This window comes from Bos taurus, chromosome 29, assembly GCF_002263795.3.
Source record: "Bos taurus isolate L1 Dominette 01449 registration number 42190680 breed Hereford chromosome 29, ARS-UCD2.0, whole genome shotgun sequence".
Lineage (NCBI taxonomy): Eukaryota > Metazoa > Chordata > Mammalia > Artiodactyla > Bovidae > Bos > Bos taurus.
Genome location: NC_037356.1, coordinates 18,958,160 through 18,981,423, shown reverse-complemented (window position 1 = coordinate 18,981,423; position 23,264 = coordinate 18,958,160). Strand labels below are relative to the sequence as shown.

The following is a 23,264-nucleotide window of genomic DNA, read 5'->3' as shown; positions in this document are numbered from 1 at the left end:
GCAATTATCTCTGCCCCTGGAATCTTTCTTTGTGCTCCATTTTGTTTTTTCGGAAAGGCACTCCAATGTTGTAGCAAAAAGCAAATAGTCTGAATGTCCACTTCAGGTTAAAATGATATAAGAGGGCCTAGGGTAATACTCTCACATTAAGTGATTTAAAAACTAGGCAAAATATGTAACAAAATGTTTCATATAGTATATAGTAGACAGTGAAGGACAGCAATCCTTGAGAGGGGAAACAGGAAGTACGTGTTTTAATGCTTCATTTACAATCTCTATTGAGCTTCCAGGATGAAGCACAGGGTGTGAGAATATAGTGAAGTCTGGCAATATTCTAGAAATGAGCAGAAAGAAATGGGAATTGGTGGAAATAAGGGTACCTCCTGGGTGTCTCCAGAGTCTCTGGCTGTATACTAATCAATACACACTTGCAAAGAAATTACCTGAGGACAGGGAGAGAACTGCATAAAAGGAGGTGATGAGAAAATCTCCAAAGGGTCACAGTACCAACTCTGAGAAGAGTTGTTATTTCCACCAGAGGAGCAAAACCTTATAATACCTACAGTACCACGTAGCATACTCAGATGGGTATTGCCTGGGTGGTGGGGAAAAAAAATTAAGCCTACATCAAAGGCTGCTATGGTCTAACCAGACAAACTTAAAGGTAAGTTTCAAAATAATGAAAATATTTCCAGGTTACATAAGTTATGGAACAAGATCAAGAATACTTTTTTAATATAAAATGCAGACAACAAAGCAAAATTAACAATGCCTAGCACCCAATGAAAATTATCAGGATTTTTCCTGATAGAGGCCTCCATGCTGGCTCAGTGTAAAGAATCCACCTGCTATTGCAGGTGATATGGGTTTGATCCCTGAACCAGGAAGATCCCACATGCCATCGAGCAACAAAGCCTGTATGCCACAACTATTGAACCAGTGCTCTAGAGTCCAGAAGCCACAGGCAGTGAAGCCCACGCAACCTACAGCCCATTTTTTGCAACAAGAGAGGCCACCTCCCCCCCCCCCAAAAAAAAAAGGAGAGAGAGAGAGTGAGAAACCTGCATACTGCAACCAGAGAGTAGCCCCTGCCTGTCACAACTATAGAAAAGCCCAGGCAACAACAAAGACCCAGTAGAGCCAAAAATAAATAAATAATTAAAAAAATAAAAAAGCAAAAATTCACAATCCATAAATAAGAAAAAATCAATCAACAACAACTCAGAAACGTCTCAAATGACAGATTTAGTAGGCAAGGACATTAAAGTATCATTACAATTGTATCCCATGTTCAAACCAGCAGAAGAAGGTGTATAGTTGAAGGAAATACATAATATTTTTTGGAAATTTCAACAAGTGCTATTTATTTCACTTATATTTATAATACTTATTCTTTGCAAAATAATTCTTTAAAAAGATGTAGACTGAACTTCTAGAAATGAAAGACATAACCTGTGAGATGAAAAATGCACTGCTAAGATTAAAAGGGAACTGTAGAAAAAAGATTAGAAGCTTGAGAATTTGAAAAAAAGAAGAGAAACTGTGACTTGCAGAACAACTTTAAGCATTCTAATATAAACGTGACTGGAGTTGCTGAAAGAGAGGAGGGACAAAGTAAGGGACAAAAAATATTTGAAGAGCAAATTACTATCTTCCAAAATTGAAGAAAATTATAAACCCACAGACCAGGAAGCACCACAAAACCCGTAGAAAAGGTACATACAAAAAATAAAATACATCTGAATCAAGATGCTTAAAAACACTGATAAAAAGAAAATCTCAAAGAATGACTCTTGTACATTCTATCAAGAAAAAAAAAAAAAAAAAGAGTTCTCTTAAAAAAAAAAAAAAATGTGAATCCAGAAAACAGTAGAGTAACATCTTTAAAGAACTGAAGAAATTCTTTTATAAAATGTTTAAACTCTGCAAAAAGAGTTCTAAAAAAGATAGTGAAATAAAGATCTATTCAAAAGTAGAAAGACAGGTAACTTCTATTAAAAGAAATAAGGAATCTCCACAGTGTTCTCCATAGTGGCTGTACTAGTTTGCATTCCCACCAACAGTGTAAGAGGGTTCTCTTTTCTCCACACCCTCTCCAGCATTTATTGCTTGTAGACATTTGGATTGCAGCCATTCTGACTGGCGTGAAATGGTACCTCATAGTGGTTTTGATTTGCATTTCTCTGATAATGAGTGATGTTGAGCATCTTTTCATGTGTTTGTTAGCCATCTGTATGTCTGCCTTATGATCCAGCAATCCCACTGCTGGGCATACACACTGAGGAAACCAGAAGGGAAAGAGACACGTGTACCCTAATGTTCATCGCAGCACTGTTTATAATAGCCAGGACATGGAAGCAACCTAGCTGTCCATCAGCAGATGAATGGATAAGAAAGCTGTGGTACATATACACAATGGAGTATTACTCAGCCATTAAAAAGAATACATTTGAATCAGTTCTAATGAGGTGGATGAAACTGGAGCCTATTATACAGAGTGAAGTAAGCCAGAAGGAAAAACATAAATATAGTATACTAACGCATATACATGGAATTTAGAAAGATGGTAACAATAACCCTGTGTATGAGACAGCAAAAGAGACACTGATGTATAGAACAGTCTTATGGACTCTGTGGGAGAGGAAGAGGGTGGGAAGATTTGGGAGAATGACATTGAAACATGTAAAATATCATGTAAGAAACGAGTTGCCAGTCCAGGTTCGATGCACGATACTGGATGCTTGGGGCTAGTGCACTGGGACGACCCGGAGGGATGTGTGGGGAGGGAGGAGGGAGGAGGGTTCAGGATGGGGAACACATGTATACCTGTGGCGGATTCATTTTGATATTTGGCAAAACTAATACAATTATGTAAAGTTTAAAAATAAAATAAAATTAAAAAAAAAAAGAAACCCCCCCCAAAAAAAAACACACAAAGAACATAATGATGAAAAATGATTTTTAAAAAAATCATTTTTCATATATATGCATCCAATCACCTAGCCTCTAGGGGAAATATACACAAGTTCACAATAATACTGGGAGATTTAGCACACTTCTCTCAATAAAGGATATAATAAGCAAACAAAAATTCTGTAAGAATTCTTAAGATTTAACAACTACTAATAAGCTAGTTTTACCATTTATAAAATACTGTACTCAATATTTGCAGTATGTATATTCTTTTCCAATGAAAATGGAGCATTTATCAACAGCGATCACATATTGAGCCACACAACTGATTGTGTTAAACATCTAAGAATTAAAATTGAAAACATGTCCCATAGGGTTAAAAAAAAAAAAGCCACCCTGAAACTATGCACCATAAGATTACCAGAAACTGGTGAGTAACAGAAATTCTTAAGCTTGTCTTACAGATCAGCAGATAAGGGAACATCTTGTTTTTAAAAACTCTCTGCTTATAGCCTGCCTTCAATGAGCAAGTTTCCTTAATTACTTCTTGCAGAATGGATACTCTTCAAGCTTCACATAGCTTAGGAACTTAAGAGTCAGCTCTTGTCCAATTTGAGCCAGCTTGACTATTTAGGACCACCAACCCTAAAACTGCGCATGTACAAGTGTCCAGTGGGTAACCTTTTGACTTCAAAAGACCACAAAATTAACCATATGATCATGCTAAACTGCCTCCATTTATGAACATGTATCCCATGAAGAAGAATGTAACTCAGATACATCTATACAGAATACCAGTTACCTCACCTTTTCCACACCTCTGATCACCTTTTCCCATGCAAGACCACCCTACTTCTTTATCCCATAAACATCTGAAGCCCCACACTTTCAGGAAGCTGGATTTGAGATTTATTTTCCCAGCTCTGAGATTTAGTCTCTGTTACAAACCTCAGCATCTTAGTGTTTGGTTTCCTATGTATCAGGCAAATAAACCTAATTCTGTAACAAATTTGGTAGTCAGTTAGGAGGTAAGTGCAGATGGACTTTTTGCTCATGGTTTATTAGTGGCTTTCTGGTATTGAGCAAGCAAGCTCAATGAGCCCAACAGCTGGATAAGCCCAAGCAGCTGCCTGGTCCATTGGGTCCAGGGACCACTCCCTGGAATTTCCTGGGCATGGGACCATTGACCTTTGGCACATAATTTTGCTTTGCAATGAAGAAATAGTTTCTGGGTCTGAAAGACACTTTTGGGTGAGTAAGTTCGCTAAAAATTACCAAAGAAGCCCCATTAAAATTTACCTGTGCCTAAATTGTCTACATCATGGGTTAGAGGTCCTGCTGGTGGGAATTTGGCAGAATCACGGGATAGAGGCCCACACTAATAGATACAATACAAAATGTTTTGGGTACTGAGATAATCTAAACCAGGGTTAATATCCTGGGGTTCTGGCTTCTAGTTTTATTTTTGGCCCTATTTGTCTTGTCTATGTCTGATCACCTTATTTGCTAACAATTGGCTATATAGGGGCTAAGAAATTGGAAAGATTTGCATTGTATGCTAAAATAAAGCCAAAATAAAATGGGAAATTTGGTTTCTAAAGCCTATCATCTCTCAGACAGGCAGTGACCTACTGGAATTCCAGTTGATTCATGAACATGGAGCCAATTGGTATGGAGCCAATATTTGCAAGTACTTATTTAACTGAGAACTGAAAGAATCTTACCCTAAAATGGCCAAGATGGGAAGGTATTTTTTGACGTTTAAATATTAGGATTTTTTGCATATGCCATTAAAGAAGCTGCCTTGATAAAATATCTTTTTAAAATTCTGATCCTGAACGAACAAAAACATTCCTAGGAAAAGACTTAAAGTTATCACCCTATCATATTCTTGAAATGCAAACACAGTCCACAAAGCCAGAGATTCAGTTCAGTTCAGTTGCTCAGTCTTGTCTGACTCTTTGCAAAGCCATAGACTGCAGCATGCCAGGCCTCCATGTCCATCACTTCCCAGAGTTTACTCAAATTCATGCCCATTGAGTCAGTGATGCCATCCAAACATCTCATCCTCTGTTTTCCCCTTCTCTGCCTGCCTTCAATCTTTCCCAGAATCAGAGTCTTTTCTAATGAGACAGTTCTTCCCATCAGGTGGCCAAAGCTTCCGCAACAGTCCTTCCAATGAATATTCAGGACTGATTTCCTTTAGGATGGACTGGTTGGATCTCTTTGCTTTCCAAGGGACTCTCAAGAGTCTTCTCCAACACCACAGTTCAAAAGCATCAATTCTTCAGTGCTCAGCTTTGTTTATAGTCCAACTCACATCTGTACATGAACACTGGAAAAACCATAGCCTTAACTAGATGGACCTCTGTTGGCAAAGTAATGTCTCTGCTTTTTAATATGCTATCTAGGTTGGTCATAACTTATCTTTCAAACAGCAAGTGTCTTTTCATTTCAAGGCTGCAGTCACCATCTGCAGTGATTTTGGGGCCCTCCAAAATACACTCTGTTGCTATTTCCACTGTTTCCCCATCTATTCGCTATGAAGTGATGGGACCAGATGCCATGATTTTAGCTTTCTGAATGTTGAGTTTTAAGACAACTTTTTCACTCTCTTCTTTAACTTTCAACAAGAGGCTCTTTAGTTCTTCACTTTCTTCCATTAAGTGTGGTGTCATCTGCATATCTGAAGTTACTGATATTCTTCCCAGTGATCTTGATTCCAGTTGTGCTTCATCCAGTCCAGCATTTCTCATGATGTACTCTGCATACAAGTTAAATAAGCAGAGTGACAACATACAGCCTTGATATACTTCTTTCCTGATATGGAACCAGTCTGTTGTTCCATGTCCAGTTCTAACTGTTGCTTCTTGACCTGCACACAGATCTATCAGGAGGCCGGTCAGGTGGTTTGGTATTTCCATCGCTTGAAGAATTCTCCACAGTTTATTGTGATCCACACAGTCAAAGGCTTTGGTGTAGTCAACAAGGCAGAAATAGATGTTTTTCTGGAACTCTCTTGCTTTTTCCATGATCCAGCAGATGTTGGCAATTTGATCTCTGGTTCCTCTGCCTTTTCTAAATCCAGCTTGAACATCAGGAAGTTCACGGTTCATGTATTGCTGAAGCCTGGCTTGGAGAATTTTGAGCATTACGTTACTAGCATGTGAGATGAGTGCAACTGTGCGGTAGTTTGAACTTTCTTTGGCATTGCCTTTCTTTGAGATTGGAATGAAAACTGACCTTTTCCAGTCCTGTGGCCACTGCTGAGTTTTCCCAATGTGCTGGCATATTGGGTGCAGCACTTTCACAGCATCATCTTTCAAGATTTGAAATAGCTCAACTGGAATTCTATCACCTCCACTAGCTTTGTTCATAGTGATGCTTTCTAAGGCCCACTTGACTTCACATTCCAGGATGTCTGGCTCTAAATGAGTGATCACACCATCGTGATTATCTGGGTCGTGAAGATCTTTTTTGTACAGTTCTTCTGTGTATTCTTGCCACCTCTTCTTAATAACTTCTGTTTCTGTTAGGTCCATACCATTTCTGTCCTTTATTGAGCCCATCTTTGCATGAAATGTTCCCTTGGTATCTCTAATTTTCTTGAAAAGATCTCTAATCTTTCCCATTCTGTTGTTTTTCTATTTCTTTGCATCGATTGCTGAGGAAGGCTTTCTTATTTCTTCTTGCTATTCTTTGGAACTCTGCATTCAGATGCTTATATCTTTCCTTTTCTCCTTTGCTTTTCGCTTCTCTTCTTTTCACAGCTATTTGTAAGGCCTCCTCAGAGAGCCATTTTGCTTTTTTGCATTTCTTTTCCACGGGGATGGTCTTAATCCCTGTCTCCTGTATAATGTCATGAACCTCCGTCCATAGTTTATCAGGCACTCTATCAGATCTAGTCCCTTAAATCTATTTCTCACTTCCACTGTATAATCATAAGGGATTTGATTTAGGTCATACCTGAATGGTCTAGTGGTTTTCCCTACTTTCTTCAATTTAAGTCTGAATTTGGTAATAAGGAGTTCATGATCTGAGCCACAGTCAGCTCCTGGTCTTGTTTTTGCTGACTGTATAGAGCTTCTCCATCTTTGGCTGCAAAGAATATAATCAATCTGATTTCGGTGTTGACCATCTGGTGGTGTCCATGTGTAGAGTCTTCTCTTGTGTTGTTGGAAGATGGTGTTTGCTATGACCAATGCGTTCTCTTGGCAAAACTCTATTAGTCTTTGCCCTGCTTCATTCCATATTCCAAGGCCAAATTTGCCTGTTACTCCAGGTGTTTCTTGACTTTCTACTTTTGCATTCCAGTCCCCTATAATGAAAAAGACATCTTTTTGGGGTGTTAGTTCTAAAAGGTCTTGTAGGTCTTCATAGAACTGTTCAACTTGACCAACCTAGACAGCATATTAAAAAGAAGAAACATTACTTTGTCACCAAAGGTACGTCTAGTCAAGAGTATGATTTTTCCAGTAGTCATGTATGGATGTGAGAGCTGGACTATAAAGAAAGCTGAGTGCTGAAGAATTGATGCTTTTGAACTGTGGTGCTGGAGTAGACTCTTGAGAGAAACCCTTGGACTGCAAGGAGATCCAACCAGTCCATCCTAAAGGAAATCAGTCCTGAATATTCACTGGAAGGACTGATGTTGAAGCTGAAACTCCAATACTTGGGCCACTGATGTTGAAGCTGAAACTCCAATACTTGGGCCACTGATGTTGAAGCTGAAACTCCAATACTTTGGCCACTTTTCATTCATCTGAAAAGACACTTATACTGGAAAAGACTGAAGGCAGGAGGAGAAGGGGACGACAGAGGATGAGATGGTTGGATGGCATCACTGACTCAATGGACATGAGTTTGAGTAAACTCTGGGAGTTGGTGATGGACAGGAAGCCTGGCGTGCTGCAGTCCATGGGGTTGCAAAGAGTCGGACACGACTAAGCAACTGGACTGAACTGAACTGAGATGTTTTTCTGGAACTTTCTTGCTTTTTCGATGATCCAACAGGTGTTAGCAATTTGATCTCTGGTTCCTCTGCCTTTTCTAAATCCAGCTTGAACATCTGCAAGTTTACGGTTCACATACTGTTGAAGCCTGGCTTGAAGAATTTTGAGCATTGCTTTGCTAGTGTGTGAGATGAGTGCAATTGTGCGGTAGTTTGAGCATTCTTTGGCATTGCCTTTCTTTGGGATTGGAATGCAATCTGACCTTTTCCAGTCCTCTGGCCACTGCTGAGTTTTCCAAATTTGCTGACATATGGAGTGCAGCACTTTCATAGCATCATCTTTCAGGATTTGAAAGAGCTCAACTGGAATTCCATCACCTCCCTAGCTTTGTTTGTAGTGATGCTCCCTAAGGCCAACTTGACTTCTCATTCCAGGATGTCTGGCTCTAGATGAGTGATCACATCATCATGCTTATCTGCATTCTGAAGATCTTTTTTGTATTCTTGTCGCCTCTTTTTAACATCTCCTGCTTCTGTTAGGTCCATACCATTTCTCTTTATTGAGCCCATCTTTGCATGAAATGTTCCCTTGGAATCTCTAATTTTCTTGCATTGGAATAGGTGTATTTAACTCAGATGACCATTATATCTGCTACTGTGGACAAGAATCTCTTAGAAGAAATGGAGTAGCCATCATAGTCAACAGAAGAGTCTGAAAAGCAGTACTTGGATGCTTTGGTACTTGGTGGAGGAAATAGGTAAAGGGGAATAAGAGGTCCATTTATAAAGTGTACAAGCCAGGGGGATAAGGAATATGGTCAATAATACTGTAAGAGGAAAGATAGTTACTAGACTTATCATGGTGATAATTTCATAATGTATGAAAATGTCAAATAACTATGCAGCATATCTAAAACTAACTTAATATTCAATGTCAACTGTATTTCAGCTTAAAAAAAAAAAAAAGGAAAGCAGTTTAAACTCATCTATCTTTATCCATCAGAGAGTATAGAGAATGAAAACCACAGTCACAGAAAACTAACCAATCTGATCACATAGACCACAGCCTTGCCTAGCTCAATGAAATTATGAGCCAGGCCTTGTAAGGGCCACCCAAGACAGACGGGTCATGGCAGACAGTTCTGACAAAACGTGGTCCACTGGAGAAAGAATGACAAACCACCTCATTATTCTTGCCTTGAGAACCCCATGAACGGTATGAAAAGGCAAAAAGGTATGACACTGAAAAATGAACTCCCAGGTCAGTAGGGGCCTCATATGCTACTGGAAAAGAGTGGAGAAATAAATCCAGAAAGAATGAAAAGACAGAGCCAAAGCAAAAACAACACCCAGTTGTGGATGTGACGGGTGATGGAAGTAAAGTCTGATGCTGTAAAGAGTAATACTGCATAAGAACCTGGAATGTTAGGTCCATGAATCAAGGCAAATTGGAAGTGGTCAAAAAGGAGATGGCAAGACTGAACATCGACATTTTAGGAATCGGTGAACTAAAATGGACTGGAATGGGTGAATTTAACTCAGATGACCATTATATATACACTGTGGGCAAGAATTCCTTAGAAGAAATGGAGTAGCCATCATAGTCAACAAAAGAGTCCAAAATGCAGTATTTGGATGCAATCCCAAAAATGACAGAATGAGCTCTGTTCATTTCCAAGACAAACCATTCAATATCACAGTAATCCAAGCCTATGCCCTGACCAGTAATGCTGAAGAAGCTGAAGTTGAATGTTTCTACAAATACCCACAAGACCCTCTAGAACTAACACCCAAAAAAGATGTCATTTTCATTATAAGGGACTGGAATGCAAAAGTAAGAAGTAAAGAAATACTGGAGTAACAGATAAATTTGGCCTTGGAGTACAGAATGAAGCAGGGCAAAGGCTAATAAAGTTTTGTCAAGAGAACGCATTGGTCATAGCAAACAACCTCTTCCAACAACACAAAAGATGACTCTCCACATGGACATCACCAGATTGTCAATACCAAAATCATACTGATTATATTCTTTGCATCCAGAGATGCAGAAGCTCTATACATTCAGCAAAAATAAGACTGGGAGCTGACTGTGGCTAGGATAATGAACTCCTTATTGCCAAATTCAGACTTAAATTGCAGAAAGTAGGGAAAACCATTAGACCATTCAGGTATCTGTCAGTTCAGTTCGTGTCCTAAATCAAATCACTTATGATTATACAGTGAAAGTGACAAATAGATTCAAGGGATTAGGCCTGATAAACAGAGTGCCTGAAAAACTATGGACAGAAGTGCATGACATTATATAGGAGGGAGTGATCAAGACCATTCCCAAGAAAAAGAACTGCAAAAAGGCAAAATGGTGGTCTGAGGAGGCCTTAAAAATAGCTGTGAAAAGAACAGAAGTGAAAGGCAAAGGAGAAAAGGAAAGATATACCCATTTCAATGCTGAGTTCCGAAGAATAGCAAGGAGAGATAAGAAAGCCAGAGATTACAACTTTAGATTAATTAGTAGAACCTAAATCTGGACAAAGAAAGAGGAGTGGAGGAATGAAGAGGTCTTTTAAACTCAACGGAGGAAACAGAACTTATTCCAACTTTTTTGTTTCTGTCATTGTTTTACAAACTGCTTTATACTGTAATACTTAATTCATGACTAAGTTTTTAAATGAAGGTGTGAGATCTCTAGGTATGTATGTGTGTACTTTATAAGTGTGACGTATCTTTATCTCTGAATGCTTTTACCAAAATGAATTTATTAAGTGAGCTCTACTTAACTGGCTTAAAGGAAATCAAATTTCCTTTGATTTCCTATATAAATTTTCTTTATATAAGCAAAATAAATTTGCTTATATAAATTCTCAGAAATATGGGGGAAAAAAACTAACCTGAATGAACTTCAGGTTCACAACAGCTGGTAAATATTCAGTATTCAATTCATATCTGTATTAATATTAGTTTAAGATTGATTTAATTAATATAGGCATATCTTTAATGTCATCAATATTAAGTCTAATACTTTTATTGTATCTAACTGAAGGTTAAAGTTAAATTCTTTCTGTTGCAAAATGTTTCTGCAAGAAAAAGTTGATATGATGAAACTTTTAAGAAAATTAAATGTAAATGACTCACAGACCTCAAAATCAAACTGATGGTTACCAAAGGGGAACATGGGGGGCAGTGATAAATTAGGAAATTAGAGTTAACATATACACACTACTGTATATAAAATAGATAACTAATAAGGACCTACTGTATAGCACAAAGAATTCTATTCAATATTCTTCAATAACTTATATGGGAAAAGAATCTGAAAAAGAATGTTATATGTGTGTGTGTATATGTATATGTGTGTGTGTATATATATATGAATGATTGACATTGCTGTACATCTGAAATTAACACATCATAGTAAATCAACTATTCTCTGACAAGTTGTTTTAATTAAATGTAAATGACATAAGAAACTTCTTGGTGAAATCTTTGGGAATAATGACAGTTTGCTGCTCTGCTGCTCAAGTGCTCAGTCATATCTGACTCCTGGTGACCCCATGGACTGTAGCCAGTCAGGTGCCTCTGTCCATGGAATTTTCCAGGCAAGAAAACAGGAGTGGTTGTCCATTTTCCACTTCACGGATCTTTCCAGCCCAAGGATCAAACCTGCATCTCTTATGTCTCCTGCATTGGCAAGATGGTTCTTTACTACTGCACCATTTGGGCAGCCCAATTATATTTTAGGCCTATCTATTTTAAAATACTCTCTCAAGATATTTGGTAATTTGAAAGTTTAGAGTTTTGCAAAATTATGTTCAATATCAGATCAGATCAGATCAGTCGCTCAGTCGTGTCCGACTCTTTGCAACCCCATGAATCAGCACGCCAGGTCTCCCTGTCCATCACCAACTCCCGGGGTTCACTCAGACTCACATCCATCCAGTCAGTGATGCCATCCAGCCATCTCATCTTCTGTCGTCCCCTTCTCCTCTTGCCCCCAATCCCTCCCAGCATCAGAATCTTTTCCAATGAGTCAATTATTCGCATGAGGTGGCCAAAGTACTGGAGTTTCAGCTTTAGCATCATTCCTTCCAAAGAAATCCCAGGGCTGATCTCCTTCAGAATGGACTGGTTGGATCTCCTTGCAGTCCAAGGGACTCTCAAGAGTCTTCTCCAACACCACAGTTCAAAAGCATCAATTCTTTGGCGCTCAGCCTTCTTCACAGTCCAACTCTCACATCCATACATGACCACTAGAAAAACCATAGCCTTGACCAGACGAAACTTTGTTGGCAAAGTAATGTCTCTGCTTTTGAATATGCTATCTAGGTTGGTCATAACTTTTCTTCCAAGGAGTAAGCATCTTTTAATTTCATGGCTGCAGTCACCATCTGCAGTGTTCAATAATAGGAAGCATTAAATATCCAGATCACTCCTAAGTAAGATAAAATACGGCAACTTTAATTGCTAAACAAGTCTAAGTTGCCTACTTTTATCATCTTATGAGAGAAAAATTAAAGATACTTGGGTTCACCGGATGTATGTCTTGTACCACATTGAGGAAAGAAACTATGCTATGAGAAAATATATGTTGCTAGAGGTGTAGAATATGTTCATAAGTTAGCCAATCAGGAAATGCTGCTATGTTCACAACTGCTTGATTCTTCGTTTTCACTAAAGACTAATATTTTTAAGAGATAAAAATTGTAAAATATATTTAATTAAACGTGCATGATAAAAGAGAGAAATGGTAAGGACCTAACAGAAAACAAAGGTATTAGGAAGGGGTGGCAAGAACATAGAACAACTCTACAAAAAAAGAGGTCTTAATGACCTGGATAACCACAATGTTGTGGTCACTCACCTAGAGCCAGACATTCTGGAGTATGAAGGCAAGTGGACTTTAGGAAGCATTACAGGAAAAAAGCTAGTGAAGGTTGATGAAATTCCAGCTGAGCTATTTAAAATCCTAAAATATGATGCTATTAAAGTGCTGAACTCAATATGCCAGCAAATTTGGAAAATTCAGCAGTGGCCACAGAACTGGGAAAGGTCACTTTTCATTCCAATCCCAAAGAAGGGCAGTGCCAAAGAAAGTTCAAACTACCATACAATTGTGGTCATTCCGCATACTAGCAAAGCAATGCTCAAAATCCTTTAAGCTAGGCTTCAGCAGTACGTGAACTAAGAACTTTCAGATGTACAAGCTGGGTTTAGAAAAGGCAGAGAAATCAAACTGCCAACATTTCGATGGAACATAGAGGAAGCAAGAAAATTCCAGAAAAACATCTATTTCTCATTCATTGACTATACTAAAGGCTTTGTGTGGATCACAGCAAACTGTGGAAAATTCTTTTTAAAAAATTGGAATACCGGACCACCTTACCTGTCTCCTGAGAAACCTGTATGCAGGTCAAGAAGCTACAGTTAGAACTAGACATGGAACAACTGATGGGTTCAAAATTGGGAAAGGAATACAACAAGGCTGTATATTGTCACCCTGCTTATTTAAGTTATTTGCAGAGTACATCTTATGCTTTTTCAAAAATGCTTCATCTTCAAGAAGACTCAAAGAAAGGTATAATACAGGTTTTAGATAACTTTCATATCACACCACTGAACAGAAGAAGAAATTTTAAAATTCTAATGGAAACCTTGATGGTTTCATAAAATTGTTAACAAAATATTAAGATCAATGATTAGATATATAGGGTGGAGTAATCTGATGAATATGGTTATAACTTTTACCTGAAATATTACTAGCTTTTAATCTATGTTTTCCAGATGTAGGGGAAGCTTTCCCCTTAAGCTAATTATCAATTGAGGTAATCTGGTAAATTATACCTTTTTAAGTAAAGTTGAAGACTTTCTCTTTTCTATCCTATCCCTCCACAATTGGGAAACTCTTCTACTATTTTTATTTTCATGGAAATACAGTTATTTGAATGAGTTAAATAAGAATTTGTTCTCCTTACAACAGGACACATTTGAAAATATTGCTGATACTACCATGGTTTTGACTGAAACGTCCTATTTGAATAATACATAATCAAATATGATCCAACACCTTTAAGGAACTAAAGTGGACTCTATGGAACCATAAAGCCCCTTGAAAAAACAAACCTAGTTGAGTAACAGAAATTTATCAGTATAGTTTCTGACTGTAGTGCAGTCAAGTTAGAAATCAATCATAATATGAAAATCAGAAAACTCCACATTTCAGGAAAAAAACACTGTATTTATTTTTTAAAATTATGGGTCAAGGGAAAATAAACATAATTAAAATCAGAAAAAAGTTTTAACTGACTGGTGATGAAATTTAGCTAACTGGTGTTGCAAATGTTGGCCTGTCAAAAAAAAAGCGTTGTGAACAAAAGTTTTGTGACTGAGAGGAACGTAAACTGCATGAATACTAAATAAGTCAGCATTTTAACCAGAATCATTACCATAACCATCTCCCAAGTATCTACAGATCCTTTACATTTACTTCGAACAGACAGAGCAGCCAAATTCACATGAAAATTAAGTAGTATTTAGAAAAAGACTAAGACTCTGTTTCCCTGGAGAAGGAAATGGTAACCCAGTCCAGTATTCTTGCCTGGAAAATCCCACAGACAGAAGAGCCTGGCAGGCTACAGTTATGGGGTCGCAAGGAGTCCGACATGACTGACCAACTGAGGACAGGGAAAGGCTAATCAACATGATTTCCCTCCAACAACCTTTCTCTGGTTTCCAAACCCATACAATCAAAACTCTACTGAAATGTCCACCTGGACTTCTTACAGGCATCTCAACCTTATTATGTCCTAAACTGAACTCCTGACCTTTCCCCCAAAATCGACTGCTCTTGTGTTCAGTCCCAACTTAGTACAGGGCACGACTGTTCACAGAGTTGCTTGAGGTAAAATCCAGGGCATGCCGCTCAGGATTGAGAAACGGAAATAATTCCTGCCATAAAAATAAACTAGAAAACAAGACAGAATATATAGAGCACCCTTCACATTTGCAGGGACTTCCAGAGAAGCCGAGGCACGAAACCCGCCCAGGGTCTGTGGGGCTTCGTCGGGCTTCTGGGACCCACTTAGGGGGAAGCCCTCGGTTCTCAAGCGACCTCCCGGCAGCAGGGATGTAACGGCAGCTCCGACTTCACCTGTGGTGAGCTGACAGGATACAGTGCCTCACTCAAGTGTGCCTGCCAATTTAAGAGTGTTAACGTACCTTCCTCCTTCTGGAGATACTTAGGTAAAGCACGGAACTGAACTCAACACTTAACGTGACTTCAAGGTCCCAAACCTAAATCTAGAATTCAGGGTAGAAAAGACCAACGTCTTTCAAGATGGAGGCCAGGCAGAACGAAGCCTAAGGTGCCCGGAGTGGGTGGGCGTGGCCAGGGGCGTGGCCTCAATGCCCAGTTAAGCACTAAGACTGAATCTAAAGTCAACCCCCAACCTTACAGTGCCGGAGAAGGCAATGGCACCCTACTCCAGTACTCTTGCCTGGAAAATCCCATGGACAGAGGAGCCTGGTAGGCTACAGTCCATGGGATCGCAAAGAGTCGGACACGACTGAGCGACTTCACTTTCACTTTTCATTTTCATGCATTGGAGAAGGAAATGGCAACCCACTCCAGTGTTCTTGCCTGGAGAATCCCAGGGACAGGGGAGCCTGGTAGGCTACCTTCTATGGGGTCACACAGAGTCGGACACGACTGAAGTGACTTAGCAGTAGCATAGCGTAACCTTACAGTGCACCACACTTTAATAAATGTCTTTAAAGGTATACCGTGTTTGCTTCTCTTCTTTTAAAAATAAACAATTTTCACCAGTCATTTGGTTCAGGCATTAACTATTTTTATAGCCCAGGTAGTCACTGATTGTCTTTTCTTTTAAAATAATTTTTCTTGCTTTTTTTTTTCTTCTTCACCGCATGCTCTGTCACCTTGGATTTTTTGTGACCTCATGGACTATACCCCGCCAGGCTCCTCTGTGTCCATGGAATTTTCCAGGCAAGAATACTGGAGCAGGTTGCCATTTCCTCCTCCAAGGGATCGTGCTGACTGAGGAACAAACCTGTGTTATTTGCATCTCCTGCACTGGCAGGCGGATTCTTTGCCATTGTGCCACCTGGGAAGCTTTTCTTCACTAACCTGCTTCAAAAATGGACTTGTTTTAGCACTCTTTAATATCTGATTCTTCTGGCTATTTCTCCAGCTCTGACCTCATTTTGAGCTCTAAACTCTTACATCCATCAATCTACTGGTCATCTTTGTCTGAATGTCCTTCGGTAGACACCTCAAACTCAGTAAACCTTAACCTGAATGATCTTTACCTTCAAATCTACTCCATCTTCTGTGCCTCCAAATCTATGAATGACAAGATCTGAAATGAATGGCTCATTCTTAATAGCTTACTTTCCTTTGCAACACCCCTCCCACTTATACCAACCAAATTCTGATTATCATACTTCCTATTCACTTCTATTTATTTCTTCTACTCATTCCCTTGTTAATTTCAATGTCCACTAGGCCCCTAATCAATTCCTTGGTACTGCTTAGTACTACTATGGTAAGTTGTTAAGGTGGTTACTTAGTAGATTCCCAAAGACTCTCACTACTTCCAGTTTACATTCCCAAATTCAAGTAGTGATCTTTTTAAAATGCAAACTTGACTATGTTTACAATTCATTCCAAAAGCTAAAGTTCAAGCTCCTTCAATTAGATCTTTTTTTTTTAAGATTTTATTTTTTAATTTTTATTTATTTTTATTTTATTTTTTAACTTTACAATATTGTATTGGTTTTGCCATATATCAACATGAATCTGCCACAGGTATACACATGTTCCCCATCCTGAACTCTCTCTCCTCCCTCCTCCCTCCTCCCTCCCCATACCATCCCTCTGGGTCGTCCCAGTGCACCAGCCCCAAGCATCCAGTATCCTGCAATTAGATCTTTTCTTTCTCTCCAGCCACATCTTCCCCCAACTCCCTTTCATCCCCATTCATATTGAAACTCTTGCAAAACCAAATCTCCTGTACTACTCTCCTATACCATTCCGTAACTTTCTTCACGTTTTCCCTACTGCAAGGCTGACCCATTTCCCATCTCCAATTTTCACCCAGTTAACACTTCTTGTTGGTGTAAGACTTAGCTCTGGAAGTCTTCACTGATCATCACCTCCTATTCCTCACCAACAGATTCAGCTGAATACTTCCTCCTCTTGTCTTATATGTCCCTTGAAATGGGTGCACCCACTGAGCTTAGGTAGCAATTAAGGGATTAAGAAATCTTTTGATATGATGATTTTCTGAAACTTCATTCTGATTTCTTCTTCAGACATCTTTTCCTCTTCTCTTATCAACAGAAAATGAAACAAACTCTGGAGGTTGGTCCCACATTAGGGCAAATATAGTCCTGAAATTAAAAGATGCTTGCTCTTTGGAAGAAAAGCTATGACAAACCTAGACAGCATATAAAAAGCAGAGACATTACTTTGTCAGCAAAGGTCTGTATAGTCAAAGCTATGCTTTTTCCAGTATGTATGGATGTGAGAGTTAGACCATAAAGAAGGCTAAGCACTGAAGAATTGATGCTTTTCAACTGTGGTGTTGGAGAAGACTCTTGAGAGTCCCCTGGACTGCAAGGAGATCCAGCCAGTCCATCCTAAAGGAAATCAGTCCTGAATGTTCATTGGAAGGACTAATGCTGAAGCTGAAGCTTCAATACTTTGGCCACCTAATGCGAAGAGCCAACTCATTAGAAAAGACGCTGATCCTGGGAAAGATTGAAGGCATGAGGAGAAGGGGATGACAAAGGACGAGATGGTTGGATGGCATCACCAACTCAATGGACATGAGTTTGAGCAAGCTCCAGGAGATAGTGAAGGACAAGGAAGTCTGGTGTGCTGCAGTCCATGGGGGCGCAAACAGTCAGATAAGACTAAGCAACTGAACAACAACAAGGTCTGATCCTTTTGTTAGGGGAAGCACACTGATTGAAACCGCCCACCCTGGCCACGCATCACAGTAACCATTTGCATGAGTTGTTTTATGACAGGAGATCCTGATAAGGAATACGGAACTAATAAGCCACCACCAACCCTAAGAGTTTGGGAAAGGTCGAAAGGAGACACTGCGTGTCCATCCACTTCCCAGAATCCCTCTCGCTAGCATCCATCTTGGCTGAGCAATTGCGTGCGCCACCAGGAAAGACTCTGAATTACAGTGACTGGCCAAAGACCACCCAGAAACTAACCCCATCACCACGAGACTGCCAGCCACACAGCAGAGCAGTTCTCCTGTGTTCTCTTATCCTACTGCTCTCCACCCGGGTGCCCTTTACAACAAAATCTCTTGCTTTGTCAGCAGATGTGTCTCCTCAGACAATTCATTTCCGAGTGTTAGACAAGAGCCCAGTTTCAGGCCCTGGAAGGGGTCCCCCTTCCTGCAACACTATCACTCCTGGTTTTAAAGCAGAAGCAAGACAAAATTAAAGTATGCTAAGCAGAATATAAAAAGGATACGAAAGAGTTTATCAAATAAGTCTAACCATCACATCTTTGTTTCAAAGAACATAAGTACTCAATCTCTGTGGGAGTCTTCAAACTTGACTGACTATTAAAAAGTCAATAAAGAAAGGTGACTTGGTGACATGATGTAACGAAAGAGACCACAGGTTCCCATTGATATCTGGGAAATATTTTCTCCCAGCTTTATTGTCCCAAAAGAACTGAATCAATTTTATAGAATCATTAAATTCACCCAATTAAACTGTTATTTTGTAATGAATATTGTTTAAAGTCTAGTGGACCAGGTACGAGTCTACACAAAATATATGATGAACTAATAAAAGATTATGCTGGAAGAACTCAATTATCTTTTCAAGACACTCTCAAACCTGCAAAGATTGTCAGTCATTCTTTTAAAACTCCACCCTCCTGTAGAATAGGGGCTCTGAGTCAAACAGTTTGCGTAACAAGCAAGCCAACCTGATAAAGTTTTTTCTAGTGATCATTGTCACACTATCTTCTTGGAGGAAATTCTACTAAAAACAACATAAGAGAGTTTCCATTTGCTATTGTCCATAAAGCCTGTTTCATATACTTTAAAAATATACGTACACACACATACACACACACTGTCATGTGCTATCTAGAATAGCACACTGTCACATAGGCCTTTCTGTACAGGAGTGGCTTATCAGAAAAATATAAGAACCTAGTAATATTATGAAAACACAGTCAATTCCTAACTTGCCCTGCAGCCTACAGGCTAGGCAATATCAAGCCCGACCATTTTTTTGTAACTTTCTAATTACTGTAAGAGCAATTATATCATTCACTGCTTGGACTAATAGATGCCTTAAGAGTTGTTTTAAATATCAGTTACTTAGAAAGATGGTAACAATAACCCTGTGTACGAGACAGCAAAAGAAACACTGATGTATAGAACAGTCTTATGGACTCTGTGGGAGAGGGAGAGGGTGGGAAGATTTGGGAGAATGGCATTGAAACATGTATAATATCATGTATGAAACGAGTCGCCAGTCCAGGTTCTATGCACGATAATGGATGCTTGGGGCAATGCACTGGGACGACCCAGAGGGATGGTATGTGGAGGGAGGAGGGAGGAGGGTTCAGGATGGGGAACACATGTACACCTGTGGCAGATTCATTTTGATATATGGCAAAACCAATACAATATTTTAAAGTTAAATAAAATAAAATTTAAAAAATAAATAAATATCAGTTACTTAAATCTGCAAAATAATAAAATTGACACAAAAAAGGGATAAACTTGAGACCTATAGATACCTCACCTCACCAGCTGAATGCCAGCCTCTGATTTCTCTTTCTAGGCAGTATGCTGGGGCTTGATGCCAGACCCTAGTCAACTGTACAGCAACGTATCAAGCCCAAAGTCTGGACATCATCTTCACGAAATACATATGGTATTCATAGTTTAAAAACTATTCATTTTACTAAAAGTAATGAATCTTCTCACATTTCAATAAAAGCTCACTGAAATTAGTACTTTTTGCTTTTAATATACCTACAAGAAGAACTGAACAGCAAGCCTGAAAGAGCTACTGAATGCTAATATTAGGATTTAATCCCTTAACAACTTGACAAGAAAAGCAAGAGAATCCCATGCTTTTGTACAGAGTATCCTCAAGTAGCCTGAAGTGGATATAGGCTGTTAACAATGTTGATTGATCATTGATTCTGTAAACAGAAAACCAGTTATTGGCCAAGATGCTTATGCATAACTGAGACTCCTAGTTGTTATTCCTGTATAAAACCTCCATTTGAGTGCCTGTTAAAATCAAGACATAAAGTCTGACAAACCAGGTAATTCCAAGCATTATAAAATAGGACTATATTTGCTATGTGTTAAGGATTGTGTTGGAGAAGGCAATGGCACCCCCCTCCAGTACTCTTGCCTGGAAAATCCCATGGATGGAGGAGCCTGGTGGGCTGCAGTCCATGGGGTCACTAAGAGTTGGACACGACTGAGCGACTTCACTTTCAGTTTTCACTTTCATGCATTGGAGAAGGAAATGGCAACCCACTCCAGTGTTCTTGCCTGGAGAACCCCAGGGACAAGGGAGCCTAGTGAGCTGCCGTCTATGGGGTCACACAGAGTCGGACACGACTGAAGTGACTTAGCAGTAGCAGCAGGAATTGTGGTAAATGCTTTGCACATCCAGAGTCTTAGATACTATCATTTTTCTCACTTCACAGATCTAGAAACTTAGGCTCAGAAAGGTTAAGTAGCTTCTCCACAGTCACACATACCTCTGACAGAGCCAAAATTAACCCAGCCCATCTGATTCCAATTACACTATGCTACATTGTTTCCTGAAATTAAAAGACGCTTATTCCTTGGAAAGAAAGTTATGTCCAACCTAGATAGTGTATTCAAAAGCAGAGACATTACTTCGCCAACAAAGGTCCATCAAGTCAAGGCTATGGTTTTTCCAGTAGTCATGTATGGATGTGAGAGTTCGACTGTGAGGAAAGCTGAGCGCCAAAGAATTGATGCTTTTGAACTGTGGTGTTGGAGAAGACTCTTGAGAGTCCCTTGGACTGCAAGGAGGTCCAACCAGTCCATCCTAAAGGAGACCAGTCCTGGGTCTTCATTGGAAGGAGTGATGGTAAAGCTGAAACTCCAATACTGTGGCCACCTCATGCAAAGAGTTGACTCATTGGAAAAGACCCTGATTCTGGGAGGGACTGGGGGCAGGAGGAGAAGGGGACGACAGAGGATGAGATGGCTGGATGGCATCACTGACTCGATGGACATGAGTTTGAGTAAACTCCGGGAGTTGGTGATGAACAGGGAGGCCTGGCGTGCTGTGATTCATGGGGTTGCAAAGAGTCAGACATGACTGAGCAACTGAATTAAACTAAACTGAACATTGTTTCCTTAGACCTGGGCTCTCCAGTTAGTGGCTATTTAAGTTTTAATTAATAAAATTAAATAAAATGTAAAAGACAGATCCTCACTCATTAACTACATTTCAAGTATTTAATGTACTGAACAACATAGGTAGGGAATCCATTACTGCAGAAAGTTTATCAGATATGATCTAGAGTCACAAGTAACTGGGATGTGCTTCCTCTTTTCTTATCATGAAGATTACATAGCATACCTTGTTACTTTAACTTCTAGGAAGTTCAATTCTAAAGTTTAAGCTCAGGTATAGCAATATTTTAGCCCTTGTAATCAACCTATCTCTGCTTATCTTTTCCTTATTTCAAAGTTTCCAAAGGAACTTTTTTGTTCCTTTCCAAAAATCCTGGCTGCAGGTTTTCTTAAACCATTTGAGTGAAAAGGGCAGGATATAAATATAAATAAATAAAAATAAGGACATAAATAAATAATAATGATATGAGCTCTACATGACCTTCCTGGTGTAATATGCACAACAGGACTCATGATGAGCCACCTATATGATATCTACAACAAACTCACTTCAAGTGTAACAGTATGAGTTGGATTAAAGTAAATGAATGGAAAAGTTATATCATGGTAACATGAATCAAATTAAAGCAGAAGAGGCTGCATTCATGCCAAATAAATTATATTTCAGAGCAAAGATAATTACTAAAAACACAGAAGGACATTATATAATAATGAAAGGAACAATTCACAAAGCAGACACAGCAATCCTAAATTTGTGTGCAGCAGACAACAGAATTGCAAAGCATATGAATGGAAAACTGATACTGAAATGCAAAATAGACCCACAACAGTTCAAGTCTTCATTATCAAAGTCTCAAAAATGTATAGGACAATTACACTGAAAATCAACAAACACTTAAGAGGAATTCAATAAGAACATCAACCAATAGGATCCAACTGATATTTATAGAATAATCCACCCAACATCATCAGTATGTACATGCATTTCAAGCGCTTATGGAACATACACCAAAACACACCATATTCTAGGCTTTCAAATAGACCCTGTTTTAAAGGAATTTAAATCATACACAATGAGTTCTGTGATACACTGGAATCAAACTAGAAATCATAATAGAAAGATAACATGAAAATCTACAAATATTTGGAAATTTAACCATACACTGTTACATAACCTGTGGGTCAAAGACCAAGTCTCAAGGTAAATTTTAAAGATACACTGAACTGGAAGATTGGTGGAATAGGAGGATGTGGGGGTCATTGCTCCTCACAAGTATATCAAGAATATAAGTATAAATGGAACAATTCTCTCAGAGCACCTACTGAACATTAGTGAGAGACTCTGAACACATAAAAGGACAAAAAAAAAAAAAAAAATCCTCTAGTAACTGGGTAGGGGGGAAAAAAGGAGGAATCAAAAAAGGGACCGGCAACTCTGGCAGGAAGTTGAAGGTGAGGGGAGATTCCTGCACTTAGAAAAATATCACGATGGGAAAATCAGCTGGGATAGAAAGAGAGATCAAAGGTCCTGAGTCAGCCTGAGAAAGACAGGATAAAGTAAAAATTGCTCGCATGGTCTGTGTGGCCATATGAGCTCTGTGCACCCCAACCTGAGTCATGAGGCTCCTGTTATGGAGAGGGGCTGGGTGGTGGAAAGTGGGTTCTGGAGCATGGACCAGGGAGGGAACTGCTGTGAAAAGACAGCCTAAGGAGGGACAGAAGTAAGGAGAAACACAATCAATAAAATTTTCAGAAAAAGTCCAGGATCCCACAGAAGCAAGGATCATTATTGAGTGGTATGCAAGAGGCAGGGCCAGCAGTACAAACCCTTTCCCCACCCACCAGTTTCTTTGGTCCATGTGGGCACAGAGAGGGACTCCCATGACAGCAAGCATGCCCCAGACTATTGCAACTGCCTGTCAGTTCCTAATGGCTGAGGCAATTTGCACACACCCTAATTATGGCTGCTGTACCCCTCCCAGGAC

The 23,264-nt window shown here is 39.3% G+C and overlaps 1 protein-coding gene across 1 annotated transcript in view; it reads right to left on the bottom strand.

Annotated features, from left to right (window-relative positions):
* LOC524642 (glycerophosphodiester phosphodiesterase domain-containing protein 4) overlaps positions 1-15,235 on the bottom strand; it is a 128,233-nt gene extending 112,998 nt beyond the window's left edge. The window contains exon 1 of the mRNA XM_024987578.2: positions 15,074-15,235. The gene's annotated coding sequence lies outside the window, so the exon portion shown is untranslated. The remainder of the gene's footprint in view (positions 1-15,073) is intronic.
* Between the last annotated feature and the right edge of the window lie 8,029 nt (positions 15,236-23,264).